The sequence below is a fragment of the Zootermopsis nevadensis genome, unplaced genomic scaffold (assembly GCF_977971745.1).
Source record: "Zootermopsis nevadensis isolate Lab colony 2312 unplaced genomic scaffold, Znev_1.0 Znev_ptg000030l, whole genome shotgun sequence".
Classification (NCBI taxonomy): Eukaryota; Metazoa; Arthropoda; class Insecta; order Blattodea; family Termopsidae; genus Zootermopsis; species Zootermopsis nevadensis.
In genome coordinates this window covers 18813147-18830593 of record NW_028259162.1, presented here as the reverse complement: position 1 = coordinate 18830593, position 17447 = coordinate 18813147, and the positions used below count along the sequence as shown (strand labels likewise).

The following is a 17447-nucleotide window of genomic DNA, read 5'->3' as shown; positions in this document are numbered from 1 at the left end:
GCCAAGAACGTATATGAACAGGTCCCAGTCCGAGAAAAGGATCGAAGGATCCTGTTCATATGGACCTGTCGTCAGACAGAACACTAAATAATAATAAGATGAGGTGGTCTAGCGGTTAGAACGCTGGCCTTGTAATCCTGGGGTCTCGGGTTCGATTCCCGGCGGTGCCCGAATTTATAACTTGTGTTGGGCAAGGCCGTGGTCTAGGCAACACGGAGTTTTCCTCCGGGGGCTTCTTCCCCGGTTTCTCCGTGGCATCCCAAGAATTACTCCATTCACACACAGAAGAAGGCAATGGCAAACCACTTCTGGATCATCTGCCAAGAACGTATATGAACAGGTCCCAGTCCGAGAAAAGGATCGAAGGATCCTGTTCATATGGACCTGTCGTCAGACAGAACACTAAATAATAATAAGATGAGGTGGTCTAGCGGTTAGAACGCTGGCCTTGTAATCCTGGGGTCTCGGGTTCGATTCCCGGCGGTGCCCGAATTTATAACTTGTGTTGGGCAAGGCCGTGGTCTAGGCAACACGGAGTTTTCCTCCGGGGGCTTCCCCGGTTTCTCCGTGGCATCCCAACAATTACTCCATTCACACACAGAAGAAGGCAATGGCAAACCACTTCTGGATCATCTGCCAAGAACGTATATGAACAAGTCCCAGTCCGAGAAAAGGATGGAAGGATCCTGTTCATATGGACCTGTCGTCAGACAGAATACTAAATAATAATAAGATGAGGTGGTCTAGCGGTCAGAACGCTGGCCTTGTAATCCTGGGGTCTCGGGTTCGATTCCCGGCGGAGCCCGAATTTATAACTTGTGTTGGGCAAGGCCGTGGTCTAGGCAACACGGAGTTTTCCTCCGGGGGCTTCTTCCCCGGTTTCTCCGTGGCATCCCAACAATTACTCCATTCACACACAGAAGAAGGCAATGGCAAACCACTTCTGGATCATCTGCCAAGAACGTATATGAACAGGTCCCAGTCCGAGAAAAGGATGGAAGGATCCTGTTCATATGGACCTGTCGTCAGACAGAACACTAAATAATAATAAGATGAGGTGGTCTAGCGGTTATAACGCTGGCCTTGTAATCCTGGGGTCTCGGGTTCGATTCCCGTCGGTGCCCGAATTTATAACTTGTGTTGGGCAAGGCCGTGGTCTAGGCAACACGGAGTTTTCCTCCGGGGGCTTCTTCCCCGGTTTCTCCGTGGCATCCCAACAATTACTCCAGTCATACACAGAAGAAGGCAATGGCAAACCACTTCTGGATCATCTGCCAAGAACGTATATGAACAGGTCCCAGTCCGAGATAAGGATGGAAGGATCCTGTTCATATGGACCTGTCGTCAGACAGAACACTAAATAAAATAATAATAAATTCTGTTCTCAGGAAATAAACATGTTGATAACTTCGCTTGTTGGGGTCAATCAGAACCTTGTCATTTTGTGAATTTGTCACTATTTTAGCCTGTTAAAATGCTACAATTGGTTGAAATCCCTAGAAGTTTTTGAAGGTACGAATCAGGTGCTTGGAAACTGTTTCTGTGTATCGCAAGATTGTTTACGACGGTTTAAACGACTAACGGACTTTAAGTACTCGTTCTGCTTGAACCGTGTTTGTTCTGGAATCTGCGCATATGAAGTTTTTTCATGTGTCGTTCCGTCTCTTTAAGACCTGTCGGTTTATAACAATTTTCTTTCGATAAACTCTTAACTAAGCTTAATGACAATAGAATCACCTTGCAGCTTTGAAAACTTGTGTAACACGTCACGTGTCCATTGCGTACTTGGAGGACGGAATTATGCTTCGGTCTATAAGGAAGCGTGTCTTTAAATTTACGACAGCGATAAAGATAAGCAGAAGATCCCCTGTAGCCCGTGACAGACCACTCACCGGTGTATCAGGGAGAAGATTATGGGATTTGATGTCCTCTTGGCGGTCAAGATCTCGATGTTGGTCCTCTGAGTTGTGACGCCTGATGGAGTTGTAGGCAGACAGCTAAGTTTCGGAGGAACGTACTGCCTCTGTCTGAAGACGGCGTTACGACCCAGAAGACCAACGTCGACAGGGTTCAAGGTTTTTTTTTCACATCTTCTCGTTACACTCAGAACCCCTGAGAGCTCTACGAAGCAGTGTGTCCAATGATTATAGCTACTCTTTGCCCTGACATAAAAGCGGCCGGAGCTTGAACATAGCTCACATCGAGCTTAAAAATGTGTGAACGTTATCCCCACAGCGCCTGTAATGTCTTCATAGCTTGACTCTTAGAAATTCAACATGACATGCAATCAAACTCTTACTGATGTCAAGGGAATTTAGGATGCTAGCTAAATAAGTTTATGCATATTCTGTATGGAGTATATACAACGTGCATATTGACCTCTGGTGTGGAGGCCAACAGGAGAGACGAGAACGTCGTGGGAGAGTAGAATTAATCTCAGTGTCACGTGTAGGTGCAAGCTTTGTTGTTACCAGTGTTGAATCTTCGAGTTTCATCCTCGCTCTGCTTGCCTGTTCCTGACGTCTTCTGCGTTTTGCTGTCCGCGCGTTTAGACCCCTCGAACTCTCAACTCGCAGGGTAATAACCCCGCTCGAGGTACGAGGTGCGATCGGAAAGTTTCAAGACTGCGCGTATAAAAACCCGTACACTTATCTCAGGTATTAAATTCATCTATCATCCTCGAAGTAGTTCCCCTGGGAGTGAACACAACGATCCCAGCGCCGCTGCCAAGCCTGGAAGCATCCCTGGAAATCTTTCTTTGTCAGCCTGTCAAGCACCATCTGCGATTCTGCCTGAATCTCTTCTATCGTCTCAAATCTCCTTCCCTTTAACTGAAATTTTATCTTTGGGAAGAGGAAGAAGTCACGCGGAGCTTAGAAAGGAAGTTGGGGTCGGTTCTTGCAAGATCTTTGAGCTCCTGACAAACGAGAAGTCGATTCTGCTTCTGGTCCTCAGACAGGATGCGTCGCATGTGGAGTTCTTCCTTTAGAATCAGCTGACAGGTCTCATAGCCTATCCCAACAATGTCGCACAAGTCGTTGATGGTACGACGTCGATCTTCGTGAATGGCCTGCCGAATCTTCGTAACATTTTCGGGCGTTGTGCTCGAAGATGGTCGTCCAGAACGCTCGTCATCATCGACAGAGGTTCGACCATTTTTAAAACGTGAATGCCACACAAAAGTTTGAGCACGACCCATTGCGGACTCCCCAAATGCTTGCTTTAGCATTTCATAGGTTTCCGTAGCCGTTTTGTGCGAGTCTTTGGCAAGAGATTCAGGCAGAATCGCAGATGGTGCTTGACAGGCTGACAAAGAAAGATTTCCAGGGATGCTTCCAGGCTTGGCAGCGGCGCTGGGATCGTTGTGTTCACTCCCAGGGGAACTACTACGAGGGTGATGGATGAATTTAATACCTGAGATAAGTGTACGGGTTTTTATACGCGCAGTCTTGAAACTTTGCGATCGCACCTCGTAGACATATTATTGAAAATCTAGTTCTCACCTCGAAGAAAATACAGCATATCTTGAATTTGACCGCGTTCTGGGATGTTGCGCGGTGTAGTCTGGTAGGTGATGGAGGCAGTAAGCGCCTCTGAAACGTCGGCATACGGCGCAACGTGCCGGAAGACAGCCGTCTTTATCTTCATACTTACTTCTGGGAGAACTTCAAATTTGACACGAAATATTTTGATTTCGATAATCAGTTGGTTAATGGTGGATAATCGATGTTTTGCTGATGTTCGTATGAAACCCACGAACGGATTGTGTGGACAATGTGTTAAGTTAGTTAATGCACCGTACTGGAAGGTGAAATTGTGCGTGAAGAGTCGAAAATCGCTGCAGCAGATTATATCGATGATCGAATCGAAACGCAGTGCCACAGGTGATGCATCTTTTTGTAATCATGGCTTTGTTCTTCGATTACATGAAATCGGTGTTGTGTTTACTGCCGGACCGTGAAGAAAGACGACCACTTGGAGAAAGCAGGAGAAGGTGGTGTCGTTAGTATTAAAATGGATTGTAGGAATTAGATTAAGCTGACAATGTATCTTGACGGGTGAGCTATGTAACTATGTTGAACTTTCGAGTTGTTATCACAAAGTATTAGTTGCATCGACACGAATCGATTCGATTGACGACACTGCCACTTCTTCAGTAGATCTGTATTTACTGTGGCAGCTTCGCGTTATCCCCCACTCCTCTCCATTTATGTAGTACTATGGATGTCCCGTCATTGTGTGACGGTATTGGATTTCAATCATCTTGTAATTTGGCTTCTGCGAAACGGATTATTTGCATAAAGGACGGATACCTTGATTTCTATTCTCCTCAGACATGTGCTGACGTCTTGAAGTCAGAGATGAGCTAAAAGAAATTCAGAGCGAAGAAAATCTTATTTTATTCTTAAACTTTCCTCTCGGTTCCTGAATGGATCGGCTGCTGTAGAGTTCTCTGGTGTGCGGAAATAGGCTTAATGTCTCGAAATCGCATTGTCGTTAGATGTTGCTATGTAGTTTTCACTCGTTAACTTAAGTGGTACTCATTTTTAAGTAAAAGCTCGGTTAAAGGAGCCGATGCGAGCTGTGTATGTCGTCTGCAAATTTATGTATGTATTTTTAACTTCATAGAGCAGGGGTGGCCAACCCAAATGATCTTTCGGGCCACTTTGGAAATGCATCATAACTCCGCGGGCCACATATAAAATTATATATCCCCATATTAGATTTAGATACACTATAGACAACTGTGCGTATCTAGGTATGGTCACTGCGTCACTGAGGGCACTTAAGAGTGAAACATAGAACCTGTTATATTAGATGTTCCAAGATGCACGCGCATCATGAGTTCGCAGAATATAGTTTAATTATTCTGCGAACTCATAACTGTAAACTCATGAATAAAACAGGCAATATCTGTCATATATTCGCAAGAATATTATTTTAAAATCAAAGTTAATTTTTTCTCATAATTTCGACAGATAATTTTTGAATATATGGATGCACAAATAATGTATTTTTTTAATACATTGGTTTTCATTACTTTGGCCATTATAAAATAAATATATTTTGTAAAAGTGTGATGAATCTCGCGGGCCGGAAAAATGTTCAAGGCGGGCCACATGCGGCCCGCGGGCCGCGGGTTTAAACCCCTGTCATAGAGTCAAGTCCCATTTTGAAACCGATTATCACGTATTTCGTGAAGAAAGCCCACCCTTTCCGTCGTCTTTACGCGGATTCAGTTAGTTGCTTTAAAACATATGTAATTATTTTCCGAACGCGAAAACTTAAATTATTCCATGTATCTCATTCAGTATAGTGACTGACTGACGGATTTCACAAGATCGAGGTTCGATTCCCGGTGGGGGCAAAGGATTTTTCCTCTAGCCGCTGTGTCCAAACCGGCTCTGGAGTCCACCCAGCCTACTGTCCTGTGGGTACCGGCGTCCTTTCCCGGGGTTAACGCGCGGCCGGGGCGTGATGCTGACCACTCACCCCCACGTGGTGCCGAGCTATACCTCCTTCCCCCAAAGTGCCAAAATGGCGTATAGCCCAACACTCTGTAATAGCATGAGACAAAATACCACCGCTGATTAAGAAGCTGAAGACGGTTTATGTATTTGTACTACCAACTTGGTTTGTTTTATTTAGCGTATAAAGGACTGTAAATATTCAGCTCAGCTGTCATCCCGCGACTTTCACCCCCCCCCCCCCCCGTCTCATCTCAAGCTGCATGTAACCCGCGGTCTCTTGCCGTGTTATCTTGTGTCGTATTGTTTTTTCTATGTTCTCCTTAGACGGGCACCATTATGGAATCGAAACGTAAATCCAAAAGAATTATTGAAGCAAATAAGAATTTCGAGTTTATGACACTGGATGAGAAAATAAGATTATAGGTGTGTTGCACATTTCCTTCAACTTACTACGGCGTTCCCATGTCATGGTTAATCCCATATAATATTCAGTTTTTCCAACGGGGATTTACTGAACGCGCTTCTTCGTCGAACGTATTCTCCGCGTTGGACGTGGTCTAGACCAGTGGTATTCAACCTGGGGTACGCCAAGACATCTTAGGGGGTACGTGAAATTTTAAAAAAAACTATTTTATGATAAGCACTGAATAATCAGTAATGTAATTTATTTAATTTATTTTAGATGTAGATTATATACTATGTATAACTTGAACTATACACCGACAACTTTGGGGGTACAACGTTGAAGAGGAATTATATCTGGGGGTACGCGAACAAAAAAGGTTGAATACCACTGGTCTAGACCAGTGATATTCAACCTGGGGTACGCGTACCTCCGGGGGTACGCGTACCTCCGGGGGTACGCGAAGACATCTTAAGGGGTACGTGAAATTTAAAAATTTTTTTTTTTATGATAAACACTGAATAATCAGTAATGCAATTTATTTAATTTATTTTAGATGTAGATTATATACTATGTATAACTTTAATTATACACCAACAACTTTGGGGATACAAAGTTGAAGAGAAATTATATCTGGGGGTACGCGAACAAAAGAGGCTGAATACCACTGGTCTAGACCAGTGATATTCAACCTGGGGTACGCGTACCTCCGGGGGTACGCGAAGACATCTTAAGGGGTACGTGAAATTTAAAAAAAAAAATTTTTATGGTAAACACTGAATAATCAGTAATGCAATTTATTTAATTTATTTTAGATGTAGATTATATACTATGTATAACTTGAATTATACACCAACAACTTTGGGGATACAAAGTTGAAGAGAAATTATATCTGGGGGTACGCGAACAAAAGAGGCTGAATACCACTGGTCTAGTGTACCGAATACGTTTCTTCCGACACGGAATATGGAAGAAACGATAAATGGAACTTGAGAAGGAAGGCAGTGAGTTCGTAGTCCCTGCAGTTACATAGATCTGAAATGTGTAATTTTGATCTGGAAGAGACGACACCAACGAAAAGAAAAGAAAAAATGGATCTGTGGGGTAGGATCCAAACCTTGATACCTAATGGGATGTGAGATCATAAAAAATGACTAAAGATACGATGAACTTAATACTAGCTTATGATACGTGTACAAACAAGAATGAAACGCGCAAAGATTGAACTTTTGAAGGCCGCATTGATGACATCGCAACATTACGGGTCCGGAGCAATAGTCTAAGGCATGAAGTTGCGAGTGACATGACCCATTTATTTGGTGGGCAAGTTTGCAGTTACAATTCAGGTTTCGTGTTAATTTAATCCGAAAGTTTATATAAGAATTGCATATAACAACTGGTCAGTGGGCGGTGATTACAGCGTTGATGATTTGGTTAATGATGCGTGCCTTCTGTGCAGTCGAGGTCATTGGATATTATCATGGTCGTTCGATATGTGTCGGTTGACACGTGACGTAGTGTAATTCCCCCTGGAATAATGTGGAGGTAGATTTTTGATTGCGGAAGGGGGTTGGCAGTGCTGGGTAAAGTAGCGCGGGTCTTACGCAATGTACGAAGTATGTGCTGCTTCAGTCAATGGAACACTTCACACCGTTTTGTAATAAACCTTTGTTCAGTGAGATAGACTGTTAGGATGAGTGCATATAAGTCTTTGGCGATAAGTGTGTGGACCATTGTCGGTATTATTATTTTCCAGGTTACAGGTGTTTAGCAATGAGCCGGGATAGCTCAGTCAGTATAGTAACTAGCTACGGGCTGGACGACCGGGGTTCGATCCCCGACGGGGTCAGAGGATTTTTCCTCTAGCCTCTGCGTCCAGACTGGCTGTGGGGGCCACCCAGCCTCCTCTACAATGGGTACCGGGGTCCTTTCCCGGGGGTAAAGCCGGCCGGGGCGTGATGCTGACCACTCACCCCCCATCTAGTGCCGGGGTCAAGGAAGAGAGGAGCTATACCTTCACTCCCCCCCAAACGCCTACATGGCGTGTAGTGGGACAGACTTTGCTTTACTTTTACAGGTGTTTAGCAACGTTTTATAAGAAATGCTTTATTTTCTCGTTGTAATTGTAAAAGAGCGATATAATCATCTTTCGTAATTACAATTCGTAGCACGTAATGTTATTATTCAACATGTGTTATGTTTTGGTTTGTTTTTACATACGTGCGTTCACGTAGGGCAAGGATTTGTATGTAGATATGAATTTATAACCATATATATTTTTGTACTATCTTATCGTGAGGCGAAATTTGTAGGCTTGCCGTCGTCATGTGTCTTTGATAGATTAGGGTGTGTCGAGGGTTGAAAAAGTTTCGGAACACCCTGTTAAATAAATTCTTATATATATATATATATATATATATATATATATATATATATATATATATATATATATACACGGCTATAGGAAATTACTAAAGTCAGTTTTTAGTTTTAGTCAGATGTTTTATTACAGGATTCTCGCAGAAACACAGAGAGCAAACTTAAAAAAAAGATTATTTCTTAAAGTGTCCTACTCCGATCACTGGCTTTAGTGTAACAGAGACCACGAACTCCCGAAGTCCATTTCTGTGCTGTTATAGCGGCGTCATTGGAAGTAAGGCAAATTTTGGAAACCCTGGTCACGGCCCGTTAATTTGGTACGGGGTTACCGCATTACCTGTTGCCGGTTTTGGTTGTTTTCTGTTTACCGGACCGCCATTAAGCTAATTCAGTTCGGCCACGGAGGATATGGAAGAATCAGTGTGACTAATCGGGGTTTCGGAACTCGCTAAAGAGCCTAAATGTTACAGTTGGTAACTGTGACTTAAGTGACCTCGCACCAGGAACTCCCGGTGTTTGAGGACGTCTGTTCCATTGCCTAAAGGCCTTTTGTTTGATGTGCACGCCTTGAAATTGAACCTTTGAGTCTCTGTTAATAAATTCGTATCTTTAATAACTGCTTATGGAGACTGTGTTTTGAAGTAACTGTTGACGTTAACATTTTAAAAAGAATTAAGTGTGGACGGGGTCCTGCTGCTGTATGCACGTTTACCTTGCCAGTGTTTTGTTGATCAGTCGGCAGTTTGTCAACCACTGTTTTTCTTTTGTTTCAGGTGAGTGTGTTTCTACCGGGACAGAATTATCGGCGGTCAGTTGAAAACTGCGCAAGAACGAGCTGGAAGGTTTGTGTTCGTCTGTCTAGTGTCCGGCTACCAATCAATTCAGTTTTATTTGTTGGTTTAACTGATTAGATTTTGATTATTTATACAATTTTAATCATTTGAACTGTTTGGCCTATATTCTGTTTTACGCCTCCGAAGCTGTCCTCTTCCTGTAGTCGAATTTTGAAACGAGAGGCCCAGAACATATATTTTCGATTTTGATTGGTATGATCTACGTTCCCTGTGCCATAGCTCATGTGGATAGGTCCCCGGCCTTTTATAGCCTACATCAAGATTTGGTTCAGAGGGTCTGCATACACGATGTGTTGTGGTTACAGTGGCTGTTATGAGTTGAAGCTTTCGCGGCGACTAACAGATACAATTCTCTAGGGAGATCAGCCACTTCGACTCTGAACAGAAGTCCAACGTTTCAGAGAGAGATTATGGCAATGTCGACCCTTATTTGAGGGTTGTGTTGAGCACAGAATGGCACTGGGATAGGTACATCTCCTAGAAATTTGGTTTTTCACTACTAATTCTCGTACGGTTTCCGTGAAATAGGTAGCTGATGATGCAGGCAACTAGGGCCTCTGGAACGTTGGTAAACGTATAACAGACTACTTGGCGTTACAACCCAGAAGACATCGGTATTCATGTTTGCAGTTTTGAGAACCTCGCATTCTACAAGCGTTGTTAATGTCAGTATTTGTCAGTACCTACCGCCATTAATGATTGTCAAACGAAGAAGTAGATCTCGTCTTTGTGATGAACATTTGGTGTGATTTATGCGATAAACCGATATTGAAGGACTTACGATGCAAAAGCGATATGACATGCCGATATCTCGCTAATAACTGTATTTGTTAAAGAAAGTTGAGTAATATATGAAAATGTTTTCAATGGTAAGTTAATATTTTTAATAATTTGTCATGAAATGTCAGTAACGTGCCGTAATTTAGCTACACCTCTAATCTGTGGCATTCGACCAAATACCAGATGATAAAATTGTTCCCCGGCCTTGGGAGTGGAGAACTCTTTTCCGGGACGTTCTGTACGTTGCAGTGGACCGATATTTATATCGGAATCATTTAGTTTGTCTTTGATTGCGTTTGCAGATTTCCATGCCGCTGAACCTTTTACGATTGGATCTTCTTAGAGTGTAAATTTTTTTAAATCATTGTGTACACGGTCATAAATGCTATATTCAGGAACTAACTTGTGGAGCACAACACTTCTTGGGAAGCCGGTATGCTCAACTAGTCAGTAAAATCTCCGCCTTTAATGGAACACGAAGGTTCGGTACAGTGTTCACAAGAGCTCGCTTAAGTGTTTCTGTGTAGCATTTCATAACGTGTTTTATATGGTTGTGAGTTCTTACCCCCGACCAAGACACAATCCGAAGAACCTCCACTTCTCAGCTGTCCGCGACTGCTCTTTCAACATGTTTGGAGCCACCCTCCGTATTTGGAGATCCCCAAAGACGAGCTATGCTGTGGTGACGAGAGGCCCACTTAACGAGGTTGTCTTAAAAAATTTCATATCTGTTTTTCGTGTTACCTATATATAAAGCCCTAATTTCAACAGCGCACCTATACACGGGGACCGTCATAACTTTATAAAGTTTTACACCCCCGGGTGTATTTATGTAATAATTTGTTGATAGTGTTGCGCAAATGTTGACGTGTTTGCAAATTTATTAACCAGGACTGTATCACCGTCTTCATTAAATTAACTCAAAGTGTGCTGCTGGTTAAGCTTTTGTAGTGTTTATCGTATTTGATCTTATTGGTCCTTCATTCTGTTCTTCAGTAATTAACTCCATTTTATAACCTAACCTTACCTCATATTCTTACCGCCATAAATCTTGGGATAATTAGCTATAATAATTTATAAGTTCGTAGTTTTTATTTGCGGTGTTACTGAAAAGTAGAGTGAGATAGAATTTCTTACCTTTTCCCTGTTTGTTTGTGATTCCTGCTTTGTTTAAATAATGAGAGCTGAGTCTGCGGTTGAAGTTAGTGGAAATGTAGTTAAGCAAAGAACGCGATGACAGTCATCTGTTCCTTTAATCAGGCTGCTACAGTGACGTGTAACGTGGTCCGCGAATATTTTAGTGGTTTAATTCTTGGCACTGGAATGTAGAAGTTTGCTTTTGTAATACCTGCTTATACTGGCATGTTTTTCTTCTGTCATCTTTGAAACTTATTTTTGGTTACAATTGAGATTCCCCACTAGATTTGTTAACAAATTTAAATTCATGGTTTATGTGTGTCTTCGGTAAAAGCTCGAGAGCGGATATTCAGATTTGCACCAAACTTGCGTGCTTATTTCTTGAGACCAGGAAGAAATCATGGCCGGATGAAAACTCCGGAGAAAATGACCTTAGTTTTTCGTTTTTCTCGCTGAGGGCATTTTCCTGTAGCTCGGAAACCAAGTATGATAGAAGAATGGTGCCTTGGACCAACGGTTATTGTTTCGAAGATGAGATTACAGATACAAAAAACCAGAATTTCGTAACATTATCACACCTGGACCTGTCGTCAGACAGAACACTAAATAAATAAATGATGGCCACGGTGGTCTAGCGGTTAGAACGCTGGCCTTGTAATCCTGGGGTCTCGGGTTCGATTCCCGGCGGTGCCCGAATTTATAACTTGTGTTGGGCAAGGCCGTGGTCTAGGCAACACGGAGTTTTCCTCCGTGGCATCCCAACAATTACTCCATTCACACTCACACAGAAGAAGGCAATGGCAAACCACTTCTGGATCATCTGCCAAGAACGTATATGAACAGGTCCCAGTCCGAGAAAAGGATGGAAGGATCCTGTTCATATGGACCTGTCGTCAGACAGAACACTAAATAATAAAAAGATGAGGTGGTCTAGCGGTTAGAACGCTGGCCTTGTAATCCTGGGGTCTCGGGTTCGATTTCCGGCGGTGCCCGAATTTAACACTAGTGTTGGGCAAGGCCGTGGTCTAGGCAACACGGAGTTTTCCTCCTAGGGCTTCTTCCCCGGTTTCTCCGTGGCATCCCAACAATTACTCCATTCACACTCACACAGAAGAAGGCAATGGCAAACCACTTCTGGATCATCTGCCAAGAACGTATATGAACAGGTCCCAGTCCGAGAAAAGGATGGAAGGATCCTGTTCATATGGACCTGTCGTCAGACAGAACACTAAATAATAAAAAGATGAGGTGGTCTAGCGGTTAGAACGCTGGCCTTGTAATCCTGGGGTCTCGGGTTCGATTTCCGGCGGTGCCCGAATTTAACACTAGTGTTGGGCAAGGCCGTGGTCTAGGCAACACGGAGTTTTCCTCCTAGGGCTTCTTCCCCGGTTTCTCCGTGGCATCCCAACAATTACTCCATTCACACTCACACAGAAGAAGGCAATGGCAAACCACTTCTGGATCATCTGCCAAGAACGTATATGAACAGGTCCCAGTCCGAGAAAAGGATGGAAGGATCCTGTTCATATGGACCTGTCGTCAGACAGAACACTAAATAATAAAAAGATGAGGTGGTCTAGCGGTTAGAACGCTGGCCTTGTAATCCTGGGGTCTCGGGTTCGATTTCCGGCGGTGCCCGAATTTAACACTAGTGTTGGGCAAGGCCGTGGTCTAGGCAACACGGAGTTTTCCTCCTAGGGCTTCTTCCCCGGTTTCTCCGTGGCATCCCAACAATTACTCCATTCACACACAGAAGAAGGCAATGGCAAACCACTTCTGGATCATCTGCCAAGAACGTATATGAACAGGTCCCAGTCCGAGAAAAGGATGGAAGGATCCTGTTCATATGGACCTGTCGTCAGACAGAACACTAAATAATAAAAAGATGAGGTGGTCTAGCGGTTAGAACGCTGGCCTTGTAATCCTGGGGTCTCGGGTTCGATTTCCGGCGGTGCCCGAATTTAACACTAGTGTTGGGCAAGGCCGTGGTCTAGGCAACACGGAGTTTTCCTCCTGGGGCTTCTTCCCCGGTTTCTCCGTGGCATCCCAACAATTACTCCATTCACACACAGAAGAAGGCAATGGCAAACCACTTCTGGATCATCTGCCAAGAACGTATATGAACAGGTCCCAGTCCGAGAAAAGGATGGAAGGATCCTGTTCATATGGACCTGTCGTCAGACAGAACATTAAATAAAATAAAAAATCATGGGTTAGATTGACAGTGAGGATATTTTTTTGTATCTTGGATACTAAACAGAACCATTTGCGCCGAGACGAAAGTTCTTTGTTTCGAAGGGGAGATTTTTGAAACAAAGGCCACAGCACCGAAATCTGCACTGGGTCCATGTCCTGAGGAAGAAAGGTAATGTCGCTTGAAAACTTTGGGTGTGAGGAAAACGGCGCCGAGGCAGTGTTTGAAGATGGCCGTCTTCTGAGTTGTTGCGTCGTGTAGGCTGGTAAAAGTTTACCGACGTTTCAGAGGTCCTTGCACGCTTGTCGCCATGATGATGCAGTAACAGTGCATTTACACTAGAATTGGTACATTTTGCATATATTTTCTTACTTGCAGTGTAATGTACTCTTCTTTACGTAGTTATCCAAGATATCAGTTTTCTTTGGGTTGCGAGCGAAAGTTTACATACGTTTCTCGCTTCCATGATGCATTCTACGTATGCAGCTTAGCTTTCGGTGAAATTTACATGTACCTACAGCACGTTTTTGTCTCAGTGATGGCTTTTGTCCGTTGACATATTAGAGGTGATAATGCTGAAATGGTAGATCGTACGATAGCGAAGTCGATGTAGCAAACTTGGCTGTGTTCTTATCCTTTGTTTGAGTCTCCGAAACAGGGAAACTTCTTGTTTCAGTCGAGGGGACTCTTGTCAAGTTCGCCTCACATTTGCAGTCCACGATTCAATTACGTTCGCGGCGTTCAGCGTAATGCGACATCGTATTCTGATGATGGCTGAATTCGCGCTTGTACGAAGCCACTCTACCGTTCTGGTCGGAAGATATGATTGAGAAGTGCATTAAGAGGACGGCGTCCGTAAAGAAAGCCTGCGTCAGATGTACGAGGCTAGTATACAAAGTAAGTTTCCCTGGGGCCGTTTACAGAAACAAAACACAATTTCATGGAAATATTTATTGCAACAGATACAGCAAGTGTCCAGCTATTTTTCAACATATTCGCCACCGGAATTGAGACATTTGTCATACCGTGGGACCAACTTTTGAATACCTGTGTCGTAGAAGTCTGCCGCCTGGGATTGGAACCACTGTGTGACAACCATCTCCGCCTCTCTGTCATTCTCAAAACGCTGACGCTGACCAGACAGGAATTTCTTGAGGTGTAGGAAAAGATGGAAATCACTGGGAGCGAGGTCCGGGCTGTAGGGTGAATGATTAAACACCTCCCAGCTGAACTCCTGCAGGAGACTTGCTGTCCGTCGAGCCGTGTGCGGCCTAGCGTTATCACTGACCGCACTTCACAGTCGGCGGGAGCTGGAATAAGAACCTCCATCTTCAACAGCTGCAACGATGCTACTGTGAGAACGCGGGAAGTACCGTTAGTGCATGCGCCATGCTACGTCATTGCTCTATCACGTACGCACAGTCGCTTCGCGCAATATAAGGTTTGCTAGCTGTGGGACGAGTGGGAAACTTACTTTGTGGACCCGCCTCGTATGTTTCGATTTCTTAAGATCTTGGGACGTGTGGCTCGCTGTTTCATATGCATAAGTTTGTTTCGGATTGATGTGAACTTACAGAGCAGGCCTAATTGAGGACTTTTATTAATACGGTGATGAATATTAAGATTTCGTAATAAGGAAAGGTATGATGTGTACATTTGTGAATCTTTATACAATGGTCATGGGACTGGAGAATTTCCCAATACGATGTTCTTTAGTGACACCAACACTGTGACCAAACGAAGATCTTAATGAAGAACAATAACGTCTTGAAATTTATATGAACGGGTTTAGATTCTCATTAAGGGGAATTCGTAGTTGTCACAAAGTCGAGACCAGTTCTGGGGCTCACCCACTCTCCTATCTGGTTGGTACTGGGATTTATTTCCTTCGAGGATAAGACGGTCGAGGCGTGAAGCTGACCACTTACCTTCTAGTGCGGAGGTTAAGAACAGGAGGAACTATCCATCTGCTCCATGCAGATTTATTGGGGGGGGGGGTCTACATTGACTGGTTACTTAGAAAGGGAACATCACGCATACAACGTTAGTTTGAGTTTATGTTTTGTGAAACTTGCTAGCCGTAATACGACGATGGTAAAAAGTGCTTGAAAATAGGTGGTAACTGGTTGTATCGTGTAACTATCCGCGGTTGAGGGGGAAAATTTAAGCCGAAACACGTTGTGCTGAATTTAAACAGAAATTGTCATTAGTGTATTTTCATGTTACGTCAAAATTTAATGATTGTACTACGATTTTTTCCTCTGAGAGCGTCATGTAAGTGCCGATGCTAAGCGAGAGAGAAGAAACACAGTTTGGAACACTTTCTAGAATCTGTGTTCGAGATTCTAACACACTCATTGGTTTTCGCTTAAGAGCGGTTTTCCCGGATAAAGCCTTATGGCCTTTTCCGATCCAGGTCTCATCTTGAGCATAACGCTTCAAAAGTTAATCCCGGAGACAACTTTTCCTGTTGGGCCTCGACAGGATTTCGTGGAAATTCCATCTGTTGAGACAGAACCTCTTCTAAGATAATAAAATATAAAATATTTAAAATATCATTTCACGTTCCGCATCGAATGATCGATTTACAAATTGGAACGTCTCCTACGACATGTTTCGGTTATATTTAACCGTCCTCAGGTATAAATTAGATTGGTAAATTTAAAACTCGAATTACGATCATTTACAATGTTATGCAGTTTATTGAAATGTTCTTATCAGATTACTCTTATATATTAGAACGAAGGTATTGTTTTTTTATATGGCTTGGTTCATCTGATGTTCAATATTAGTCGGTGATGAGTTGGTAGAGACATGACGTGTCTGGAGGAAGACATCTAGAAGTATTACTGTAATACAGTACCAATCTAATTTATACCTGAGGACGGTTAAATATAACCGAAACATGTCGTAAGAGACGTTCCAATTTGTAAATCGATCATTCGATGCGGAACGTGAAATGATATTTTAAATATTTTATATTTTATTATCTTATTAAAATTGTGATTTGACGGAAAATATTAAAATATTAATATAAGAACCTCTTCTGTCTTCTCCTTTAATGATATGCATTTCGTGCCAAGACCACACGGACGTAATAAACATAAGCTCTCTGAAGAGAGGAGAAACATTTCAACATACGAAGCGCTGTTTATTCCTGAACGTCTCGATGCTGTAACAAAGAAAGATGAACCGATATGAAGAGTTTGTGTTTTAGCTTATCGCTCCTGTACACCGCACGAGTTTGCTGAAGCGATTTACCTGGGGCTTGTGTGATAGGAAGCAAGGAATAATCCTGACTCAGAGTTTAGCAAGTTTAAACGATCTGGTTTGCCTGAATTGTTTTTTCTGCAGTAGTTCATGGGTTAAGGTATGTTTTTTTCAAACTGTTATGCAGAACCCTGGGTTCCCACGTGCGTTTGACTAGGTAGAATATTGAAATTGCAGTTGGCGACAAAATTGTTCGGAGTATTCAAGCTTAGGTTGTGTGTTTTGGAATGTACATTTCACTTCGAGCGAAGCGTTATGCAGCTTAAAATATATCTGAGCAAACATCTCCTTGAAACATTTCAATTAACTCCGTAAATTGATCAGTAGTGTTCGGTTGTATGTCTCTTTGTCGTTTTAACTTGTGTTTAATGACACGTGGATGCAGGATTCACCATAATTATTCGCCAGAAATATAAAACCGATTGCGTACAAACCATTATTAATTTTAATTGTAGCAAAAACAGATTTTCTCTAAGCACATTTCTTGATTTGTATTTGACGTAAGAAGGGCTCAGATTTTTTTGTTAAATGCCGAGACAGCTGTGATAATCGTGTCTTGGATTGATAAATTTAGTTGATTTATTAACATTTAAGTATATTTGCCATTAGTTTATTTGTGTTTGAAAAATGTTTGCTAGGAATGTTAACCTGGAGCCGCACATTGTCACGTACGTATGATGAAAGCTGGAAGGAATGGTTCGTCGGGTTGATTTGTCTTTGGAATCATCGTGCTTTGTAGGTGAATGCCTTTATAATTTTGAGGAATCTGCGACGTTGTTTCCCGAATTTCATAGCATATAGGCGCTTTGCGGTAGGTGTTCTGAATTCCTCAACACAGGAAAACCGGAACTGGAGATATTTTCTATCGTATTCACATTTTGTAGTTTGTCTTCGATCGCATCTGAAGTACTTGTCGTTAAACTGATCTTCCTTTGTATACTTGTTCAATTTTTATCAGT

General features: G+C 42.8%; 1 long non-coding RNA gene across 3 annotated transcripts in view; it reads left to right on the top strand.

The window, feature by feature from the left end:
* LOC147872206 (uncharacterized) overlaps nt 1–17447 on the top strand; it is a 481048-nt gene that overhangs the window by 227687 nt on the left and 235914 nt on the right. Inside the window, exon 2 of one of the 3 annotated variants that reach the window (XR_015537769.1) lies at nt 9027–15868. The exons of the other annotated variants lie outside the window; for them this stretch is intronic. This is a non-coding gene — a long non-coding RNA (uncharacterized LOC147872206). Of the gene's footprint in view, nt 1–9026; nt 15869–17447 lie in introns of those variants that run through there. 3 annotated transcript variants of the gene reach the window in all.